This window comes from Eubalaena glacialis, chromosome 15 (genome assembly GCF_028564815.1).
Source record: "Eubalaena glacialis isolate mEubGla1 chromosome 15, mEubGla1.1.hap2.+ XY, whole genome shotgun sequence".
In the NCBI taxonomy this organism is placed as follows: Eukaryota; Metazoa; Chordata; class Mammalia; order Artiodactyla; family Balaenidae; genus Eubalaena; species Eubalaena glacialis.
The window spans coordinates 54,338,716-54,364,087 of record NC_083730.1 but is presented as its reverse complement, the minus strand read 5'-3'; positions in this window follow the sequence as shown (position 1 = coordinate 54,364,087).

Here is a 25,372-nt window from a genome sequence, read left to right as displayed (position 1 = left end):
GCTACATTCAGAGTTTGGCTAGTATGCCTTCCATCTTAAAAACAACTTGGTAGGGTAAATTCGAGTGTTATAACCCTCACGTAGATGAGGCTATTAGGGTACAGGAGGTGAAAGCTAAGGTCATACAACTAATTAGTGGCTGAGACAAATCTAGAAGTCAGATTTCCTTGTTTGCAGTTTCTCCCACTAGACCCAATTGCTTCTTCAGACCAATGCAGAAACAGCATTCTAGAAGGTATTTAGATTTCTTTCTAAAGGTGATCTGGCTCCTTCACAAATCAAAAAAAAACAACAAAAAACCCAAACATCTGATTTGTAACCGGACCCTGGAGTATCATCCACTGCCTGAGTTGATGACTTCGTTACCAGCTGCTGAAACACTTCCATGCGAAGACGTGAAATTCCTGCAGGAAATGACTCTAGGCAGTTCTGAATAAGTAAGGAAATTAAATGACTAACTTCGATGTTTCCTGGTTTTTGTCTATCTTAATTAACAATTTATTTTGGTAAAGGAAAAACTGACCAACTTTCTACCACTCAACACGTAAAACTTAATATCTGTTTATAGTAAAAACATGATTCCCACGTCTGCTTTTATTTAAAGAAAAGAAAATTTTTTGAATAATTTTCAGTAACCATATTTATTAAATGGTTCCTCTTAAAAAAATAACAAACCAATTACAGCATATGTGTGTGTGAAATATCAATTTCCTCCTCAGAGTCCCCAAAGGTGAAGGTGCACTTGAGAAAAATGTGTTGATTATTAACAGGGCTAATATTTTTGTGGTAATATTATTACTGAACATCTACAATAATTAGTTAGAGTTTGGGGTTGATAGAGGAATTGCAGTCAGAATACATTATTGATTTCTATATCAGATTAAATACAGCATGGACCTAATTGAAAATTGTTACTACTTTTGATCCATGTTTTATGTGATTCTTATTTTGCCTTCATTCATTTATTCAACAATATTTACCTAATGTCTGCTATGTGCCAGGCATTCTGCTAGGTGCTGAAAATACACGATAAATCAAGCAACGCTCTTGCTCCCATGGAGTTGAGGGAGACAGATGATTAACAAAAAGGCAGGGCAATATGTCAGGTAGCGGTAATTACTATGAAGCAAAACAGAGTGAGCTGAGAGTGAGGGAGCGATGGGGTAGGCGGAGAGTCGGAATCAGTCCCTTTGCAGAAATTTAATGACTAAAGACTTCATAATTCATCGTGGACAAGTATCGTTGTGGCATTCTGTCCTGTCCTGGACTCTACAAATGTTTAAGATAAACTTTTTTGAGTTCAAGGATAATGGGAAGCAATTTTAAGAAAGCTGATTTTTATATCTGTGTGGCTTTTCTTCCCCCTAGCTTTCTTTACTAAATAACGTCTCTTAGGAATGAAGAGAATGAGGCAAAATTAAGATTCTCATCACAGGGCAAGTTAACTTTACTACCAAGCAAACATGTATGCAAACTTCTATTGCTAGTGTAGAGGTACCAACTCCATTTTTACTGAATTTAAATAAAGGCAATTGTGTTTGCTGTGACCAGCATGGCTATTAACAACAGTGGGTGGTACCTTTTGTTGAACAGTATAACATGCCAAGTACAGAACTTCATGTATGTTTTTCCTTAGTCTCACAACAGCCCTGCATGAGGTATGATTGTTCCCATCTTATAGGTAAGGAAATTGGGACTCAGACATGTTAAATATGTTCCCTGAGTTTCCAGAACTAACAATGCCAGACATAGTTGGAGTATTATGTCACCTCTGCCTTCTGAAAGGAATGACGGAGATTATCTAATCTAACCCCTTATTTTACACATGAGCCAACAGACACAGCTCTTGTGACCTGCACAAGGTCACAGAGCCAGGGAGCTTGTGGCAGGGTTGGGACTAGCTCCAATGGGAGCTCTTCCTATGACCTGTGCTGCCTCCCTATGAAAGATGTGAAAGCCAAACTCTACAACTCAGCACCTTTATAATAAATGTCCATGGACGTTTATTGGTCAACAGATCCCCACCTGGGAAAAAGGTGAATCTTGACTCCTCCCCCCATACCATACTTAAAAAAATCAATTCCAGGTGGATCAGAATTCTAAATACGAAAGGCAAAACAACAAAGCTTTTAGAAGAAAACATGGGAGAATATCTTCATAACCTTGGGGTTGGCAAAGAAGGGCTTACAAGAATGAAGGTTAAAAATGGGCAAATTGGGGCTTCCCTGGTCGCACAGTGGTTAAGAATCTGCCTGCCAATGCAGGGGACATGGGTTCGAGCCCTGGTCCGGGAAGATCCCACATGCTGCGAAGCAACTAAGCCCGTGTGCCAAAACTACTGAGCCTGCGCTCTAGAGCTCGCAAGCCACAACTACTGAGCCCATGCACCGCATCTACTGAAGCCTGTGCGCTCTAGAGCCCGTGCTCCGCAGCAAGAGAAGACACCGCAATGAGAAGACTGCGCACAGCAAACGAAGAGTAGCCCCTGCTTGCCGCAACTAGAGAAAGTTTGCGCGCAGCAACAAAGCCAAAAATCATAAACAAAAATAAATTTATTTTAAAAAAATGGGCAAATTGCATTACATTAAAATTAAGGAATCCTGTTCACCAAGGGGTACCATTAAGAGAGTAAAAAGGAAAGTCACAGAGTAAGAGAAGATACCTGCAATACATATACCTGACAAAGGGCTCATTGCCTCTGTGTGTGTGTGTGGGGGTGTGTGTGTGTGTATGTGTGTATTCCTAAGATAATGGCCAAAAGGCAGCTAATCCAATAGATAAATGGATTAAAACGTTGAACACATACTTCACAAAAGAGGATATACCACTAGCTAAATAACATATGAAAGGGTGCACAGCCTCATTAGTTATTAGGAAAATACAAATTAAATCCACAATTTTATATGATTATACATTCTGAAGAAGAATTAAAATGAAAAAATATATTAGGTTGGACTATATGAAATTGCAATTTTTGCAGGTCAGAAATAGTCAAATATCAACAATTTCATATATTTTAATCTATGCCAAATATTGATGAGGATGTGGAACTTCAGATCTTCAGACATTAGGTGAAGTGTCAGTGGCACAACTCTTTAGAAATCTGTTTAGCAGTGTGGCAGTTAGCTATTGCTGTGTAACAAACTACACTGAAGCTTAGTGATTTAGAAAAACAATTATTTCTTGTTTCATACAAGTCTATGGATCAAGTGAGCAGCTCTGCTGATGTGGGTTAAGCTCAGTTCGTCTCACCTGGGCTTGTTCACACATCTGTGGTCAGCTGGCAGGATGGCTGGGGGCTGGCTAGTAGGATGGCCTCATCCAGGATGACTCTGCTCTCCCCCTCACGTCTCTCACATCCTCCAACAGGCTAGCCTGGACATGTGACCACAAAGAAGCAAGAGAGAAAGCCAAAAAAGGTAAGTACTTTTATGAGTTGTATTTACATTGAGTCTTCTGCTGTCCCATTGGCCAAAGCAAGTCACGTGGCCAAGCCCAGCATCAGTGTGGGAGGGCAATATGATGGCATGAATACAGACAGGCATGAAAAATTTGGTCAGTATTTATTCAAGCTGGACAGACATGTAGATACCCAATGACCCAGCAATTTCTCTCTTAGGTATATACCCGACAGAAAGAGCCACATGTGTTCACAAAGAGACATATACAAAAATATTCATAGCAGCACTATTTATAATAGCCTCAAACTGAAAACAACTCAAATATCCATGTATGTAGAGTGGATAAGCAAACTGTACTATATTCATGTGATGGAACATTATACAGCAGTGAAAACGAATGAATGTGACAACATGCAGATAGATGGATAGATAGATAGATAGATAGATAGGTAGGTAGATAGATAGATTGATTGATTTAAAATATGTAAGCAAACAAACACTAAAACAAGTCTATGGTGTTAGCAGTCAGGCTGGTGGCTGCCCTCAAAGGACTGTAGTGACAGGAAGAGGCAGGAAGGAAGGGGCTTCTGTGATACGAGTCCTGTTCTATTTCTGATCTGGGTACTAGTTGCATGGTTGTGCTCCTTTTGCAAATGTTCATTAAGATGTACACAGGTGTTGTGTATTGTGTAGTTAGTTTTCTCTGTGTGTGCTTACATTCCTGAAATTTACACAAAAATCAGAATTTTATTTGTTTTTAAATTTGTGTTCTGTTGTCCTATAGAGAAACTCAGGTAATTTTAACTCCATGTATTGCCTCCTCTGGGAAGGCGGCTGCATTTCAAAATTAACAAGAAAATTAGTTGCAGCATCACGATGGCCATCACTTAGTCCAATTCAATTCAATTCAACAGAATAAACATTGATTGCGAAGCTCAAGCCCTGTGTCAGCACAATGGAAGCAAAAAGATGAAAGAGGCCTCCTTGGTGGCTTTTCAGACCTCAGTGTGCACCTGACTCATCTGGGGAAATGGTAAGATGTGCTGATTCCTGGGTTCCACCTCCAGAAATTCTGATTTTGTAGGTCTGGGGCAAAGCCTAGCATACAACTTTTAAAATTAAGCACCATGAGTAGAATTGATGCAACACATCTTTGGATTATATCTTTGGAAAAACTAGTAGGGACTAATTATCCAGTGGCAAAGAAATCTATGAATTAAAGAAAAACTAAAACAAGGTACAAAGTATTGATGTAATAGAGCAATTAATAATGTTATCAGATGGACGAATTACAGCTTCTTGAAAGAAATGGGCTTGAGTTGAGTTTGACCTTGAAACTATAGGGCTTTCATAGGAAAGGTTATAGATTTGTTCAAGAAAAATATCCTGAGTGCCTACTGTGTGCCAGACACTGTTCTCAGTACCGGGGATACAGTGGTGAACAGCATAGACCAATATCTCTGCCCCACGGAGCTTATGCTGTAGTGAAGCAGAGTCTTTCCGCAGGCAAAGGGCGGCGTCCACAGGGGAGTACCAAGAAATAAACCAGGAAAGGCAGAAAAGAATGGAGTTGCAGAAGTTTTTTGCATCTAGCAATATTTTTGTATTTTAAGTGAATATAGTTTCTTTCATTCCTTGGGCTTTATAACCTGCAGCTTTCCAAACTGTTTCCTCGTCAACCTCTTTACTTTGTGAATATTCAGCCACACGAGCATTTTTAGCATCTCATTTTCTAATGTCTATTTAACCATCGAATATCTGTATTTCAGGTGATAACCCCCATCCCCATCCTTCTGACTAGCTACTTCTCTAGACAATTCTTTGTTATGTGGAAGTTTGGAGGAAGCCTTTTGCTGATGTGAGTGATACTAGTTAATTAGAAGTCATCCGAAAAAGCCGTGAGCTTACATTTCATGGTAGTGAAACATTCTTCAGGGTCATTTGCACAGATATTTCATTAATAGTAGTAACAATGCACTTGATACTTTTCCAAAGTTTGATGGACAAGAAAATAGTTCTTTATATTTAGTCTTCCATTCAGGTTTCTCTCCAAATGACAGGGAAATTTATTTCTTTTTCTCTTTTCTTTTAAAAATGTTATTGCAGTAAGAACATTCAACATCAGATATACCCTCTTATCAGGTTTTGAAGTGTACAATATTGTTATCTACAGGCACAGTGTTGTACAGCAGATCTCTAGAAATTATTTCTCTTTCATGACTGACATTTTATACCTGTTGATTAGCAACTCCCCATCTCCCCTTCCCCATAGCCCCTGGTAACCATGATTCTATTCTTTGCTTCAATGAGTTTGACTATTTTAAATACTTCATCTGAGTGGAATCATGCAGTATTTGTCCTCTGTGACTGACTTATTTCACTTAACCTAGTGTTATCAAAGTTCACCCATGTTGTCACATATTCTAGGAGTTCCTTCTTTTTTAAAGCTGAGTAAAATCCCATTGTGTGTATATACCACATTTTCTTTTATCTATCCACCGATGGACAGTTACATTGTTTCCACATCTTAGCTACCATGAATAGTGCTACAGTGAACATGGGAAGGATAATATCTCTTTGAGATTCTGATTTCAATTCTTTGGATAAACACCCAGAAGTGGGATTGCTGGATCATATGGTAGTTTTATTTTTAATTTTTTTAGGAACCTCCATATTATTTTCCATACAGGCTACAGCATTTAAAATTTCTGCCAACAGTGTTCAAGGGTTTCAGTTTCTTCAAGTCTTTGCCAATACTTGTTGTCTTTTGCTTTTTTGTTTGTTTTTTGCTTTTTGTCTTTGTTTTCGACAATAGCCATCCTGACAAGTGTAAGGTGATATCTCATTGTGGAGGGGTATTTCTAAGTCAATAAGGATAAGTTTTCTTAAGCAAGAAAGTAATTCCTACTTATGAATCTATTGTACTAACATTTTAACATGTTTATAAATATGAAGTGGAAAGTCAAGAGAGTTAAAGGGACTCTGCAGTCTGTCTGACTAAAATTTGAATTGCTGCTCTGTCCTCTACTAGCTGTGTGATCTTGGGAATGTCATGTAACCTCTCGCTGGCTCAGCTTCCTTTTCTGTAAAATGGGGCTGTAAATAATCTTGTGAGGGTAACTACTCATTTTGAAAATTGGTTAATAAAGGGAAAGAATAAAGTGTTTATCTTATTTTACTTTTAGGGTAGTTCAGGGTAGGCAAATAGCTGATGAGGGAAAGTTATTTTTTATATTATAGCTAATAAAAATGGAAGAAATGACAGAATTAGCAAATCACCATTTGTTACCCTGGTGAAATTATGGCTCCAGGCAACAATCCTCAGTGGCCACCAAACTATTAGGTAAAATGTTGATGGGAATTTTATAATTGATGGATCAGACTGACACCCCCTCAACCCACTGGTCAATCTTAGTAGCCCCCAGAGTGGGGCACGCACCCCTGATAGGATGAAAGTACAGAACTGCACTCATTAGCATTTGGCACTGCCTGCCAAAATTTAAACCTGATGTGAATGAGTCCCCTACCAACCAGGTTTTAAAAATGTGGAGGACAGAGGAACATGTTAAATGACACCAGGGGCTACAATTAGCCAAGTACCTAATTAAGGAAGACCTCTAGGAAAGATTACTCAGTTTCTACCACAAATAAACAGCATTAAAAATAGACAAAAAGTGGGGGAACTCCCTTAAGGGAGCCGTCAACCATATGCAATATGTGGATATTTTTATGATCCGATTCAGACTATTCAGTCATAAAAAGACATTTTTTGAGACAACTAGGGAAAATTGAAGACTGACTGAGAACGAGGTGATATTGAAGAGTTATTGGTAATTTTGTTAGGTGTGGTAATGATATTGAAGTTTAATTTTTAAAAAGTCCTCACCCATTAGAGAATTTTGAGGTGAAATAACGTGCTGTCTGGAAGTTGTTTTGAAAAAACTCCAGCAAAAACTGTGTGTGTGTGTGTGTGTGTGTGTGTGTGTCTGTCTACCTCTATCTGTGTGTGTTGGAGGAGACAGAAAGATGAAAGAGAAGGACAGAATGTTGATAATTTTTAGAGCCGGGTGATGGTAAGAGGGGATTCACCATACTATTCTATTTTGTGTGTTTGAAAATTTCCACAATAAAAAACATGTTTTTATGCCAAAGCAAACAGATATTACAAATCAAATCTGTTTGTAAAATTTCTGTAAAGTTTCAAAACAAAACAAAACACTTCAAACAAAGTTTCAAGCTTTCAGTGGTTTCTTCTCACGCCCCAGACAACAGGGGGTGCACAGTGGTGGCTGTCCGACGCCATTGGGGGTGGTTGGAAGGTCTGAGAAGCCCTAAAAGCATCAATGGGAACTTTACAATCGATGGGTCAAGCTCTGAAAAGCAGGTGAACTAACGTCGTGTTTTTCAAACCACTCCTCGTGACCTTTATTGAGACACAAAGTAAATTTAGTGGGTCCAGCACTTTAAAAAAAAAAACAGAATAGACAGAATAATTGTCTGGCTGCATCTCCCATAATAGTAAGTTACTCATATCAGTTCTTCAACATTGATGGTGCTTCTCAGTTTTTTTTTTTCATTAAAATACATTTGGCATATACCATTATGTAAATTTAACATATACAACATGTTAATTTGATACTTTTATATATTGTAATATGAGTGCCACTGTAGTGATAATTAGCACCTGTCTCATGTTACATAATTGTCATTTCTTTTTAGTGGTTGGAATAATTGTTCTAGTCTCAGCAAGTTTGCTGATTATACGACAATATTGCCTGTACTCACCATGCTGCGGATTAGATCTCTAGGGCTTATATACTACAGGTTGCGAGTTTGTTCCCTTAAACAACATCTGTCCTATCCTCCCACCTCCATCCCCTGGTACCACCATTTACTCTCTGGTTTTTACAAGTTTGGCTTTTTTAGATTCCACATGTAAGTGAGATCATACAGTATTTGTCTTTCTCTGTCTGACTCCTCTCACTTAGTATAATGTCCTCAAGGTCCGTTCATGTTGTTGAAAATGGCAAGATGTCCTTCTGAATGTGCTTGTGAATCGGCAGGGGATCTGGTTAAAAGGCAGATTTTGACTCAGCAGGTCTGGGTAAGCCTGAGATTCTGCACGTCTAATGAGCTCCCAGGTGACACAGATGCTGCTGGTCTGAATCATACTTTGATGAGCAAGTGCTTATAGCTCACACACGTGATCTCATTCATATTCTCCCCGCCCCCCTCTATCTCTCTCAGATTAAATTTAGGGTGTGATGAAACAAAGGATTCCCAAATCAAAGGGAAATGTATCTTCCTTCATCGATTATTTCCGTAGATCACTTGCTCCCTTATCAGCTCCAAATAAAGCCCTATTAAAAATTGTGACTGATATTCAATCAGCATATGCAGGACAGCTGGCTGCGCCCGTAACGAGGCTGAGAAGAACTGTTGTTGGGGTGGTTTACGTGGGAATGAAGGTGAACCTGAACGAGAAAAGTGAGCGCCCTTGGAGCAGTGCTCGTGGGAGGCTGGAGCTCCTGGCTGTGGTGCTGTGTGTCGGATGGAAGCCTGGGCTGTGGAGCCTGGGCCACGCCAAACCCTGTGCACGAAGGTGGAAAGACATGGCCCCTGCCCTCAGGGAGCTCCCAGCCTGGGGGTGGAACACACAGTCCCGCCAACGGTACAACAATGGCAGGAGTTACAGATACAAGTGGGAGGGAGGGAGCAAAGAAAGGAAACTAGTTCTGCCTGGGAAGTTCAGGAAGGTGTCACTGACCATGGAGCTGAAGCCTCGAGGTTGAATAGAAGTTTGTTAGAGAGAGAAACAGGTAAGGGGCAGTCCAGGCAGCAACCTGCATGTGCTTCGCTTGGTGTGACTATGTCGCCCTTTCTTGTGTCTAATCTGCAGTTTTCTAGGCCACAACCTGAAGACAGTCGCCCTGGGGCTTGGGTAGCTCAGCCAGCGGGCATGTCCGAGGCCAGTGATATCTCCCCTTTAAGACCTAACACCTGCCGTTCTGGCAGCTGTCACCACACTGTGACTGACGAGCCAGCCTTCAAGACTACGTGGCATGTGTTTCCTTCCTACCTTTTCCAAAATGCCCCCGCAGGCCCTCCACCCTGCCCTGTCTCCCTGTGCAGATCTCAGTTTCTACTCCTCTTGGAGGGCCAAGGCCGTCTGAAGCGTCTTCCTTTTTCTCTCCCTCAAAAAATCACCCGTTTTCTCCCTGGGAGCGTCTTTCTTTGTGCTGCAGCAGAGGAATCTTCAAGGCTGCCTGACCACCTGAGTCCTGGACCCCGCCTCCCCTCCGCGCCCCCTGCCCCTCCAGCACGCCTCTCTGCCTTGCACAGTCCCTCCCCTACCTGCAGACCCCGCCACGCTGCTCACAGACCTGCATCTGCGGCAAGGCCCTAAACCCGGTTATTCTCTCAGGCTCCCAGAGAACGTGGGCGGGGCCTTGCGGGCGACGAGTCCCCTCCCTGCACCGCTCCCCTCGCGCCTCCTCCGCCAGCTCGACGTCGGCAATATGCCAATGGCGGGAGGAAGCCGTGAACCCGCCACAGCCCCCGCCTTCTCTTCACCTCTAAACCCACCTCCCCCGTTTCCTCATCTCACCCTCTGGCCTCCCCCGGACCCCGGCTCCCCGCTGCGGTTGCTCTCCTTCGAGGGTGCTATTCCCACTCGGCCTCAGGGGTGCTGTGGCCTCCTCAACTCCTCGGTCCGGATCAGGTCAGACCATACTTCTTCCCCCCAGCACAACCAAGACCAGTCAGAAACCTCTAGACAAGACAGGACGAAGATCTGGGGTAAACAAACTGAAGGAATCACCTGAAACCAAATTATCTGCCCAACACTGTAGGACTTCCGCATAGACTTTTAGCTTGAGGATGCCTCTCTGCTAGTTCTGTGTGCAGAGGGTATTTTCCTCTCTCTAGAAGTTTCTTCAGGTCCTTCTTAGGACCTGATTAGACTCAAGGAAGTGAGACCAACAGAGGTCCAGGAGCTCTCTCTCCTGCCCGCCTTCTGACCTTCAACGGCCTCCCTGGACAACCGGCTTTCCTGACACTGCAACATCCATCCCATTCCTGAGGCATGGGGAGGGCCCTGACCCATGGCGGAAAAGGCCAAGCCCTTCCCAATACAACGTAACAAACCCAACCTCTGTAAGAGACGCGGGCATAGCAGCACAGGTGTAGTTTCGTTACAGAATCACCATTGAAGACTACCACTGACCACTTACTCACCCGATTTACTGGTCTCCTTGGTTTTCCTTCTCCATCTCACTGCAACATTGGACACCACTGCTCCTGTTGACACTTTTGCCTCTCGGCATCTGTGATGCTGTTCTCTTCCAGTTTTCCTCTGACTCTCAGACCACATTCTGTTCTTGCCACCTGTAGCATTGCCCATGGTTGTGTCCTTGGCTCTCTTTTCTTTATCCTTCCAGCTGTTCTCAGCCAAGTAGGTGTTCGTCCCCAGGATGCCCTAAATGATGCCGGGACGCTAGAAGCACTGACTCTTCTCTCTGCACACGCAGTTCCTCGTCCCAGCACATCGTCCCCCTGTGGAAAACTTACCCCTCAGACACCTCAGATACCACCTTAAAACACGTATCCTTTCTCAGTCCACCTCTCTCCATTCTAATGTCGCTCCTTCTTTTAAATCCACAATGCATTTTCAACGCTTTGGTTGAACAGCTCATATGTTCCAAGGCCTTATATCCTCACAGCACATCTGTTAACTAGATATTATTATCCCCACTCTACAGTGGAGACCGGGCCTCCCTGAGACCCAGCCACCTACCCAGGGTCACGTGATTTGTATGTGATGGCCTGGGACTCTGCATACAGGGCAACCACACAGCTTAGTTTGTGCCTTCTTGGGGGCACCTGTCTGAGAGCACCTTCTGCTAGAGTTATTTTTGTAATTATTTAATTCCTGTGTATGCAAGGCCTTGAAGAGCTTTTTTATTTTTCCTTTCAGCTCCTGGCACCAAGTTTATAATTTGGAACTTTGGAGAGAGTCTCAATTTCAAATATTTTATCTCACTGTACAAATAAGGACTCTTGACCCAATTTGGGGCTTGTAAAGCGTGGTCAGTGTCTACAAATGCCTTGAACATTGCAGGAAATCAATAAATATCTGTAAAGCTGAATTGAATAATGTGAATAAACAAGCCAGGCTTAGTTTCAGATTTGAGAGAGAGGGTAAATGATCCCAATCCAAATATGATGCTTTATTAAAACAACAACATAAATTGCAAGTGGTCACTAATTACTAGCACCTGTATGTTTTGAAGGCCTGATGCAACACAGAAGAAGGAAGAAACAGCTTTCTGCATCATTTCACTTCCAACATCAGAAGAGACAGGGAAAAGCTGACCATGGTCTAACTTCCTCTGTGTCTGTGACTTTGTTCTTACCATAAAATTATTGTTCCCATATAACTTCCCCTCTGTTTAACTCTCATCCTTTAATTTCAGGGTGAGTGTATCTGCTAACTTGTAACAAATGCTAGTTATTTTCTATTCACCGCTCTAAGATGCTCCTTTAAAACCGCTTCTTATGGGAAGTACACCTTTTCCTTCAAACCTGCTTCTTATGGGAAGTACGCCTTTTTCTAGACATTTCTAGAAATTGAAACTTAGAGGTATGAACTTATTTCTTCCCTCAATTTTACCACTGATTACCTTTTATACGCCTTCTTTCCAGACGGCATACAGACAAGCTGTGTTCTCATTAGTAGCATTTCTCAAATCACATGCTTGGATGGTGAAGTGTTAATCTCATCAGTAGAATGTGAGTTCTTAGTCATTGGAGACAGACAGGGTGTGCTGTCTTTATCATGACCTTTTCTCCTAGACCTTGGGCCTAGTTCATTTCAGAGTTCGGAGTTCAACTTCTGCCATTAAATCTCAACATGGAGTTGCTATCTTCAAATGCCAAAATGCAAGAGACTGTTGGTGTGGAAGGATCCTTGTCATCTATTTGTAAATAATTGCAGGGTTTTCTTCTAACCCTTCCACTCTACTGGCCTTTTAAATTGTAGCATCCTATATTTCCCCCTTTGAAAGGAGATCAGTTTTTGTCCTAATAGACAAATGGGAGAACAGTTCTCAGAAGGTCTGACAACGCAGCAATAGATAAATTAAATCGCCCTACACGTTGTCATTCAGCAAAGCCGTTTACAGACAGATATTTTGAAGCCATTAAAAAATGCTATTCATCTCGAACTTGCCATCTGCCTTCAGTTTCTGGATTCGTCCATCGTGTTAGCTAAGAGATTAGTCTCAGCGGCCAATTTCCCTCTAGTTCTCCCGTGACACTGCGGGAGCCTCTTATGGGAAGAAGGCAATTTATTTTAGCTGAAGGACCACATGGCTAACTATACACAGCAATTATACAAAGCGAATGTATCAACTTCTGCCACAGGAGGCAGGAGTTCCCTTTCTGGTCATTAATAATGAACATGCTTCAGTAAGTAGGAAAATATTTACCAAATAAAATGGCCTATTATAGATGATGCCCCAGGCCACAGAGAACCCGCGTGGCCATTGAGGAAAGAGTGAAGCCAACCAGAAGAAGCAGCCCGGTTACTGTGCTGGGTTGTCCTGGAAGCATCTCGGAACCGGCAGAAGGTGTGACCCGTTGGCTCTCTGCGCAGAAATGTCTAATCCGAAAAGAAGTGGCCTGGTCTTTTCTATATTGCAATTCCACTGCTTCCTTTCCTGGCAGCTGCATAATTGGGAATGCCGCGAAATCAAAAGTAGGAGGAAGGAAATTAGAGCCGGGAAGTGTCAAGTTGATCTACTGCAGCGCTGGGGGGCGGGAGTGCCGGGCAGATCCAACTTTCTCCCCGAGCCCCTGAGCCCTGCTTCACCCGCCATTGAAAACTCTTGCTTCGCACACTCCTGAAGCTCTCCGGAGACTCCTGTTTGCTTAGACTGTGACTTGGCCTACATTCACTCAGTCCAAGGACTCTTTTGCAGCCGTTTTAATGAACAAAATCCCTGAAAAGGTGCTGACATTTTAATGCCTCCGATTGATACGTTACGTTGAGACAACAAGCTTTGTACTGCATTCAAAGCCCTTGCAAATCCAAATGCTCCGAAGTCTTAGCCACCTCACTCGCACATGGGGTGTAATTTAAAGAGACGTGGAACACGTGCACTTACACGCTGCTTTCAGTATTGAAGACAGCTGACCATTACCTAATTAATTTTCAACACCTTTATGAGGTAGGTGCGTATTGCCCTTGCTTCACAGATGGGTGACTTCAGGCAGTGGAATGAGAAAATCCAAAGCCTCAGGGCAGAGATTGTGCCTTTGATGAAATCTGCAAAGGGTGAAATGGTGACACAGTAATGATAAAATAAATAAATAAATAAATAAAAAGCCATTAATAATAGTGTGATGAAACCTGCGGCTTCTCAGCTGGTTCAACATGTAACTTCGCTCTGGTGCTTTACCAAACTCCATTAAAATTTGGTCTACTTGATCACAGTTTTGTGAATTGAATGCATGCACACCCCCCTTCCAATAAACCACAAAGGATGGGATGACGAGAAACAACTTGGCAACTGTACACTGTTTTTGAACTTCAAAGCACTTTAAAAACTTTCAAAATGTTATTAAGTTTTAAAAAATGTAGCCACGAAACACATATTCATTGAGAGGCAATTGCATGCCAAGTATTGAGCAGGGTGCTTACTGTCTTTCCTCCTGGACTTGCTGTACAATAGGAAATAAAAAGATGAAGGCAGTCACCATTCAGAGTGATCAATGCAAATCAGGGGTGCAGACAGTGTGTCATGGGAGTGGACTCACATAAGGGGCCCCCAATCCAGTTCTGGGGAGTAGGAGAGGCTTCCCAGAGAAATCATATCAAACCATATCTAAACTGATAGCTTAAGGACCAGCAGAAGTCAAACAGGGGAGGGAATGGGACTTAGTCACGGCATATTTGGCATAGTGTCTGCTGTTTTAAAACCTTAGAGGAGATAATAAACATGGAATGTTGGTAAGACCAAGCAGCTCAGTTGGGTTAAACCAAGTATATTCTGGAAAAAGCCACCCTCTCCTCCTTCTACACCTTTAGAAGTCAGGTCTCCTTCTAAAGGAGATGGTGCAAGCAAGTGATTTGGGAAATGCTACTGTTGGAGACTTCTCTATGTGCTGTCGGGAAAGAAGGCATGTAAAAGGCAATCGCTGTTAAAATTGAGGGAAGAAATAAGTTTATACCTTTAATTTTCAATTTCTAGAAATGTCTAGAAAAAGGCATACTTCCCAGCAGAGGCAGGTTAGAAGAACGTCCTAGAGGGGTGAAGAGTTCCCTTGGAAGTCATGGGAAACTTAAATGATCATAAAGAGAGGAGGGGAAAAGAAAAAGGAAGAAAGGAAGGAAGGAAGGGAAGAAGGAAAGAAAGAAAAAAAAAGAATTGGCAACTCAGTTCACATGTAATGCGAATAATTAACTTGTAAGAGAATTTGATAAAAAGATTTCTGAAAGAAGCAAATAAAAATTGACATTAACATGGATTTTCATACTTGTTCATTATTCATTACTTTAACTGTCTTTTTAGTTTATAAGGTTGTAGTTCATGGAAAAAACTTAGTTGTCATTCAACAAAAGCAAGTATTCTTTCTCTTAGTAACACACAAGCAACATCAGACACAAGGAATTGAAAGTGGCATTTTTATTTTCATTTGGGCAACTTTTGGGGAGAGATGGCAAAGTAGATACAACAAAATTATGATATCCTCTCATCATGAACCTAATGAAATGGGATGAACAATAAATAAATAAAACCGATGAATGATATAAGTGCAGTGCTCTGACACTGGAAAGTGTCTCGAAATGGAAGCCTCAGGAAATTGATGCCTGGCCCAATATAAAACTCCTTCAGAGAGATTTCTGTGGAGATGAGGCACAGACAAAATTCAGAAAAATCTCATTAATCTTGCCCACCCCCAACCTCCTTCCATTTTGGGAGTGGGATATGCCACCGGGGGTGAAGATGAAGCATGCCTTTCCCGAGGAGTTCTTCCCTGACACCCTGGATAAATCATACCCAACACTGAAGAAGAAACCATGTCTCACTGCTTTCTTCTTCACTGACTGGAAGGAAAGCAGGGGAAATTCTGTGGAAAAATCTCCAAAAGTTAAAATTTTCCAACCACAAGTAAGGCTTTCAGCAGAACAGGAAGAGAAAAGAAACAAAACAAAAGCCACTGAAGATGGTGATGGTCCAAGGGAATGCATAGGAAGCCCTCAGGGTGGAATAAGGGCCCATCATTTCCAAATCCCTTATTTTTATTTTATTCCACTCAAGCTGAGTGCATTCACAGCTGGGGAGAGGCAGGTGAGCCAGGAGAATTTTTTTAAACTAGGGAAGATGGTCTCCAACAGAAAAAATGACTTGGTGGCACAGCTTGAATTGCGGGAATAATTCAAAATTTGAGGGCCCCTCTCTAGGGGGAACTCTTAACACAATTCCAGAGAAGAGAGCTGAACCAGAGATCAAATTCACCAACCACAATTAAACACAGTCCTAGATTTATTCCTTTTCCTTGCCCCAGTAAGAGAAAAGCAGAAAGTGGAAGACAAACTATTAGAACACAGACAGAGGTAAGAGATTGGGGAAGGTGTCAGGGAAAATCCATATACAATATATACATACATATGTAATATATATATATACAATACACATATGTGTTATATATATACAATACATATATGTGTGTATGTATATATATATGTAATACATGTATAATACATTTTATTTGGGCAAGTAAAAGATCTGGATAGAGCTATATCCATCAAATAAGGATAAGATAAAAAGAAATGACACCACAACTATGCAATGACTACAGCAAAAAAGGAAGGAATTAGCATAGCTTTGAAAGGCAAATGGAGAAATCATTCTTGAGGAAGACAATAGAGGGAATAGGAATACTTTCTGTTACTAATGTTTTATACTCTCAAAGTACTGAAAGAGGACAGGAAATCTATAAAACAAGAGATCTGAGTTAGATCTGGATCTTTCTTGACTTAGAGCGAAACATTCTTTTTAACAGTTACATGGGATGTCACCTTCCCATCAATGCTTATTTATGCAGTTCCCACATTTTTTGTTATTAAAAGACAGCATGCTGACTGCATTATTTAAAGGTCTCTGCATGACAAAAGCATTATAAACAAAGATAAAGACAAGTAACAGATTTTGAGAATACATGCAACATATATAAACTGACAAAGGAATTTTATTCAGACTATATAAAGAACTCTGACAAATCATTAAGAAAAATATAATCCATCTAATAGGGGAACAGGCAAAGGGTGTGTGAAGAGGCAGGGAAATCTAGAAGCGGAAAAGGCAAATGTCCAGTGAATAGATGAAATGATAATCAACCTCACTAATAACAAAAAATGCAAATTTAAACAACGGGGTTTGCATTCTGCTTCTGGAAAATATAAAGCACTTCTAGAAGTGCTTTTCTCTAGTCCTCCTGCTAAGTACAGATAAGAACCCTGGGTATTATATATAAAATGATATAAGAAGACTCTGAAAGGTAGCGAGAAGAAGGGAGACCAGCTAGAGACCCTGGAATCCGAGAACCAACAGGGCGTTGAGTCCCCTGGGTTTTCTTTTTGCCTCATACATCCCAGACTGGGGGCTGGAGAAGTGGGCACCCAGGAAATACCAACAGGCACAGACCAAAAAAAAGCCCAAGAAGAGTCTGCTCTCTCTGGTCAGAAGCCAGGAAGGGGGCAGCCTGGAGAGACAGAACACTTTTAGACAGTAACTGCTCTACCCCAGCTGGATTCCACAGGCAACACTGTGGCCCTGCCCTCACACCGCCAGCAAAGGCTGAGTGGGGAGCTTAAGCTTCCACTCTAGATGAGGTATAATGAGCATCCCTCTGCACCCCACAGCTCCTCCCCAAGGTTGGGTGGTGTCAGAAAAGGAAGTGAGGGGTCAGGCTTCCATCCCCACCTGGTGATGATGGGATGCCCACCTCCCCATCATTGGGACACTTGGGGATCCTGAACTTCCACCCCCAGATGAGGACTCATAATGAGAATATATAGAGAACACTCAAACCTCAACTGTAAAAAAACAATCCAACTAGAAAATGTGCAAAAGATATGAACAGACACTTCATTGAAGTGGATATACAGATGGAAAATAAGCACACATTTAACATACCTGGCTTCAGAGAAATGCAAACTAAGACCACAAAGCAATATCCCTACACACCAATTAGAAAAGCTAAAATAATTCCTAGTGACAACACCAGGTGGTGAGAATGTGGAGGAAATGGATCTGTCTGATATTGCTGGAGGGAATGTAAAATGGTACAACCACTCTGGAAATGAGTTTGGCAGTTTCTTAAAAAGCTGAACACTTACCATACGACCCAGCAATTGCACTCTGGGCATTGATCCCAGAGGAGTGAAAACTTGTGTCCACCCAGAAACCTATATGTGGTGTTAAAAGGCAGCTTTACTGGTGATAGCCCCAAACTGGAAGCAACAAAAATGTCCTATGGCAGATGAATGAGTAAACAAACTGAGGGAATCCTCATCATGGAATACCACTCAGCAATAAAAAGGAACAAATAACTGATAAAAGCAATAACTTGAATGGATCGCAAGGGCTTTATGTTGACTGAAAAAAGCCAATCTCTAAAGGTCATATACTGCATGATTGCATTTATATCACATTTTCAAAATGACACATAATGACAGAGGTAGAGAACAGATTAGGAGTTGTCAGGGGTTAGGGCAGCAGGAGGGAGATCTTTGTGGTGATGGACTAGTTCTGTACCTTGGTTGTGGTATTGGTTACATGAATCCATACATGTGGTAAGTGACACAGACTATACACACTTTATATCAATGTCAATTTCTAGGCCTGATATGGTACTGTACTTACATGAGACATTGGGAGATACTGGGTAAAGGGTACACAAACCTCTCTGAACTATCTTTACAATTTGCTGTGACTCTACAATTACTCCAAAAGAAAAAGGAAAGAAACCCCTATGGGGTGCAATTTTTTGATCAGATTGGAAAACACCTTAAAATTTGATAAAATTAACTTTTGGTAGAGGGCTAGAGAAGAGGGACAGTCATTCTGAAGGGTAGCTGATAGCATCTATGATGGCTAAATATATGCACAATCTTCCAAGAGATTCTAGGTGTTTCCTCTAAAGAAACACCCATGTGCAAAGGAGAGAGACATACAAGGATTAACTGCAGTATTGCTTGGACGAGTGAAAAATGAGGATGGACTAAATGTCCATCAAAAGTGGAATAATAAGTAAATATGGTAAAGTCATATAACGAAACAAAGCAGTTAAAAGGAATTATTACATTCATATGTAGCAGCATGATGAGATTTCAAAAACATAGTGTTGTATGAAAAAGCCAATTACAGAAGACACATATGGGAGAATACCATTTTTAAAGCTAACACATAAAACAATACTATATATTTTCTTTAGGCAAATATATATGAATATAAAGATATTAAAAGCAAAGGTAGGGCTTCCCTGGTGGCGCAGTGGTTAAGAATCTGCCTGCCAATGCAGGGGATACTGGTTCGAGCCCTGGTCAGGGAAGATGCCACATGCCACGGAGCAACTAAGCCTGCGCGCCACAACTACTGAGCCTGTGCTCTAGAGCCCGCGAGCCACAACTACTGAGCCCACGTGCCACAACTACTGAAGCCCGCACGCCTAGAGCCCGTGCTCCACAACAAGAGAAAACACCGCAATGAGAAGCCCGCGCACCGCAGCGAAGAGTAGCCCCGGCTCGCCACAACTAGAGAAAGCCCGTGCGCAGCAACAGAGACCCAATACAGCCAAAAATAAATTAATTAAATAAATTAATTAAAAAAAAAAAAAGCAAAGGTATAAAATACTTCACACAGAGTCCTAATCATGCTCACATCTGGTAAGAAGAGGGGAACGTAAGGAGAATATACTCATCAAGAATCACTAGGGTGATTAAAATGAATATGACCTGCAGTCATTTCTTATACAGTTTGTTTTATTCTTTCATTGTACAAGTAATTCACCCCCAAACAGTGACTACTAACATCTTGATTTTTTTTTTTACTTTTTTCCTGTGCATATTTTAACCTAGTTGTGATACTGTATGCGTGTGTGTTTGTGTGTGTGTATAATTTTGAATGCAGAGCTTTTAGAAACCCAACAGAAGCACTGTTCCCTGGTATAAACACTGCAAAGTTTATGCAAAAACAATACCTACCATTTATTGAGCACCAAATGATTTGCCAAGTCAGTGCCCTATGTGTATCATACACATTATTCCTAAATCTCACCCCAATCCTATAAATTTTTATTCTCTCCATTTCCTATGGCTAAACGGACAATAAATCTGAGGCTAGAAGAGGTTAAGCCATATGCCCGAGGTCACAAATGTGGCCAAAGAGTCTGGACTCATACCAGCTGAGGTGTCTCTATAGCTCATGCTACTACGCAGAGTCTAGCAGTCTTCATCCTATGGGGTTAGTTTGACAAACATTAAAGCTGGAACATTTCCACAAAGCCAACTGCGGAAATTCCCATGATTCCCTGCCAATATGAGAGATGGACCAAGGAAGTAAACAGCAGGGCTGCCTTTCCTCAGAAGGGAAAGGGGGACTATTACAGCAAAATTTTCCCTCAAGTAGCCAAAGCTTGGTAAATATCATTCTTCCAAAGCTCCCGTTACACCACTGCTTATCTCAGGAGAGAGTTGAAGGAAGTAATAGATGACTCCTGACAACAGCCAACATCCAAGAGAGAATATGAATAGCCTCCACTGATAGACAGCCCTCAGAGACGTTAGATGGATAGTCTTGTATTGCCTTTCAGGTCCTTGGTCTAACAACAAGAGCAACAGCTAATACTTCCATAGTACGTACATGCATAAATGTGCCAAGTAGTATTCGAAGCACTGTTATATAAAAACTCATTTAATTCTCCATGGTGCCAACTTACACATAATAGTAAAAGGGATAGAATAAGGCAATAACATCATGTGTAGTATAGTACTGTCAGAAGCAAGAACTTGATCTCCAAATACCAGCATAATTTTTAAAAAATTGGCCAAGTTCTCTTATTAGCACACAGGCTCCACCCAAAGCCCTACACAGCTGACGGTCATCCACAGACCTGAAGGGGAGAAATGATGACACCAGGTTTCTGATGTGTGGCTGCAGTGACATCATCTCTGCCTGTGCTGAGAGTGGGCTGTGCTAAGTCTCCATCTGTGCAGGCCAAGTGGCGGCCATGATATTAATATTTATTGCCCCATTTAGCATTTGCAGCCTGGATGGCAATTCTGAATGATCTTTAACTGGGACACAGATAAATCGCTGATCTCAAGGCAGGGGTCAGTCCTGTAGTCCACGTGATGAGCTGGGCGGGGGGTTACTCCCAGTCTAATGCTGCACGTCTTATCTATTGTATTTATGATTTAATTCTACACAAGTGCTGACTATTAGCAATATGCTCCCTGCCCTGAAGAAATAATTACGCAAAAAGAGAAAGAAGGAGCAAGCAAAAGTACTCTTTGAGCCTCACCTGCCTTCTTGGAGGAAATAGAAATGTATTTTCTCTCCCTTGAGGATGATCTTCCGAGAAGTAAAAACGTTTATTTCCAAATTGTTATTGACTATTATTAGCTCCACATATCCTTTGGAGATGTTAACTGTCATGTGTTTTCTCTACTTAAGAAATGAGAGGATTAGTGGTTTGCCCTCTCTTGCACACTTAAAAGTCAGTTCTAGGAGGTCTTTGACCCCAAGACCAGATGGTTCAGTTAAAGTTAAGTGAAGGGTTGAGCAATGATCTAGCTTACTTGAGTGGTATATGGACAGCAAGTACAGGTCAGAGGGACCAGAATTCCATCACGACCAGAATTTCTTTGGAATCTCAATCTGTGGATATCTCCCCCAAATGCTCCAGAGCAGTGATTCACACTCCAGAAGGGCATGCCCCCCACAGCAAGCATATCAGAATTTCAGGGAAGGGGGAAAGTTTGAAAATGCAAGTTGATTTCATAATGCCATTTTATATATGAAAAAGAAAAGAAGATGCCTCTTGATTTCCTACATGAAGATAAGTAATCGAAATCAAAGTCTCTTTGAGGAGAGCAGGACATCTTGGTTTTCAAAACAGGGCTGTTGGTTTAGAAATATTGCTCTAATGTTTAAACTTTCAAGTCTAGATTGACGATGTTGTGTAGGAAGCTCAGAGATTAGGCCTGCAGGCTTTGGAGCCAGACTGTCTGGGTTCAAATCCTGGTTCTACTCTCTGTGTGACATTGGCAAGTTGCCTGACACTTTCTAAACCTTCATTTCCTCACTTGTAAAGTGAAGAAGTAGTAATAAGACCTCATTATAAGGTGTCTTGGGAATTAAATGGTATGATACATGTGAAGTATGCAGCAGTGTTAGACACAGGAAACAGCCAATGATTGTAACTATTATTACTAGGCATCATTTTTTGACTTCCCATTTTTCTCTGGTCCTATTAAATCTTTTGAGGAAATTCAAGTTTTTGTCAAATGTTCAGAACTGTTCCAAATGCATTTTCTCTAGTTTTAAGAAATAAATAGGGATAGTGAAGTTCATCAGACATAGTTCTAGTGATACAACAATGTACTGTGTTTTGTGCACCTCTCCCTATTTATAATGAATAAACTTTTGAAACAAACAAAAATGTTCTGCTCACCCACCGTGGAGCAGACACTGCTGGTTGCTGACCCAAGATCTATTTTCCGATGCCTACACCCTTCTTAATGGGACCCCTGGCCATCTCCTATTGCCACATACCTCAGGGGAAACGAAATCTCATCCCCAGCTATAGGGGATGGATCTTGGGTAGTTTAAGGCAACCATGGTGATGTGAGAGAAAAACACGAGTCTCTTCGTTAACTGTAAGCCCAGACTCCTTTTTCTTTTTAACAATTTTTTAAAAAATTAATTTATTTTTATTTTTGGCTGTGTTGGGTCTTCGTTTCTGTGCGAGGGCTTTCTCTAGTTGCAGCAAGCGGGGGCCACTCTTCATCGCGGTGCGCAGGCCTCTCACTATCGCGGCCTCTCTTGTTGGGAGCACAGGCTCCAGACGCGCAGGCTCAGTAGTTGTGGCTCACGGGCCTAGTTGCTTCGCGGCATGTGGGATCGTCCCAGACCAGGGCTCGAAGCCATGTCCCCTGCATTGGCAGGCAGATTCTCAACCACTGCGCCATCAGGGAAGCCCGCCCAGACTCCTTTTGTTCATGGAAAGATGCATGTACCACAGCAAACACCACACAGGTCCAAATGAAAGCCACTTCTTTTTAATTTCTATACCTTTCCTTCCTCTACTCCCACCCCCAAATTACTCTTTTTTCTCTCTGTTTCTCAGTTCCATTTGAATAAACACATAATTGTTTTCCATGAGGCAAAAATAAAATAAAATAAAATACACAGACATGCAGCATGCTGAGAAGTCATTGGGGATTTTCTACTTTCTTTACTCCTAAGAAAGACACATAAGAAAGGATGCCTCTTCTTCCCCTTGTCATTGTCTTGTTCGTATTTGACACCTGGGACTGCTGTTGCCACCTTAAAACCGTGAGGACAGCCCATAGGAGAGCAAAGCTGATAGACTGAAGGGGACATAGTGGAAGGATGTTAAGAACCTGGGTCCTTGATTCCATGCTGAGCCACTGATTGTACCAATATGAAGCCCTTACTGCCACTGGACTTATGAGAATTAATAGATTTCCTACTGTTTAACCGAGATTGAGCTGGTGTTTTCTATTATTTATAGCCAAAAGTATACTAATACACGGCACATAAAATCCACATTAGAATGTCTTAATATAAACTAGAAGAAGTCAGAAGTGTCTCTCTTATGGTCCTAATCACCCTTGATTTCCCTCAATAACCCCTTTCATTCCCATCACCTCTAAAGTAATCCTACCTACTCAAAATAAGTCTGAATCCAAACACTTCTCCCCATCTCTGCCGCTGTCACTCTAATCCAATCCCCCATCATTGCTTTCCTGTTCGACAGCAGTAGCCTCATAGCTGAATCACCTGCGTTCATGCTCGCCCCACTTCTGCAATCGATTCTTTTTCAAAGTGAGATAAAACTCACATGACATAAAATTCACCATTTTAACCATTTTAAGGTATACAATTCAGTGGTTTTTAGTATATTACCAATTGTTCAATCAATCACCACTATCTACTTCTAGAACATTATCATCAACCCCAAAAAGAAACCCCATACCCATTACACAGTCACTCCCCATTTCCTTTGCTCCCCAGCCCCTGGCAGCCACTCATACCATCTATTCTTAGCATCTATTCCACAGCAGCTGGAGTGATATTTTCTGAAGATAAATCAGATCAGGCCACTTCCCTGCTTAAGCCTTTCAATGGCCTTGAATAACATTTAAATTCCTTAGTTTAACCTGAAGACCATTCATGACTTGTCAACCTCTCCAATTTCATCTTGCAACATTCTCCCACTTGCTGGCCAGGTTCTGGCCACACACGCCTTCTTGTGTTTCTTGAACATACTAGCTCATTCCTACCTCACTGTTCCCTGTTCAGATGCTCTTCACTGCTTTGCAGATGGCTGCCGTCTCATCCTTCAAGTGGCATCTCAATGTCACTTCCCTGGGGAGTCTTCCCTAAGTAGTGCTCCCTAAACCCACTGCTCTTTGGCATCACTCCTTTTAATTTTCCTTAAAACTTTCATCACTCTCTGAAATTATGATGTTCATATTCATTTTTTAAAATTAACAGAAGTCCATAGTTCATTCAAATTTCCTTAGTTTTTGCCCAATGTCCTTTTCTCTTCCAGGATCCTATCCAGGATTCCACATTACACTTAGCTGCCCTGTGTCCTTCTGCTTCTTTTGGCTGTCACAGTTTCTCAAACTTTGTTTTTGATGACCTTGACAGTGTTGAGGAGTACTGGTCAAGTATTTTGTAGGATGCCCCTTTATTGGAATTTGTCTGATGTTTTTCTCATGATTAAACTGGGGCTATGGCTTTTGGGGATACAGCACAGAGATAAAGTGCCATTTTACTCATATCATATTCATTTTTTATTAGTTGGTCACCTGTCTCTTCCACTGTTAGAATGTTAAGCTCCATGAACTGTTCTGCTCACAGCTTTATTCCTAGAACCTAGAACAGCATCTAGCACGTAGTAAGCCTCTTTAATTACCAGTTGATTGAATTAATGAATAAACTAGAAAAAAATGACCAATGTACTGCCTTTACACATGCATTTCACTGTTTTGCATGTGAAATGAAATACAGGTAAAGAAGATTCTTTGAGCGTATGTCAAAGGCACTAAAACCCTTTCAAATAATCTGGCATATCCATGAGATAAATCTAAACCCTCATGTGAATAAATAACTAACCCAAGGTCAATGACACATTCAAAATCATTAATGAAAATTGATTTTCCTTCTCTGTAGGGTTGCTTCTCTCTGCAGCACCACAATCCCTTCTGCAGAGTCAGCCACGATTCATGTGTTTTCATTCATTTCTACCCAGAGTCTTCTTTTTCCTGAATGATGCTAGCCTTTATGAATTTTTTAAAAAAAGATTTGGCTTGGTTGACCCATACATGAAAAGGGGATGGGTGATTTCATGTAGGTAAGTTTTGGAAGGCAGTAATTCTCCTCGGAACAATGAGCTAAAACATGATGGGAAGCTTGGCTTGCCCTGGAGAGAACGCAGGGAGAGGATGACCGAGCCCAGGCAGCTGAATCAAGGGCTTTGCCAACTGACTTCATGGATGTACGGGAGCAGGAGGCGTCTGTCGGCAGCCAGCTAAATGCCTTTCCAGGAACATGGTGGAAACTGATTAAATATATATGCAATCACATGAATTGATAGGGGGAACCTGGGGGACGTCTCCAGCCATTAGAACACCAAACACCAATGGGGTC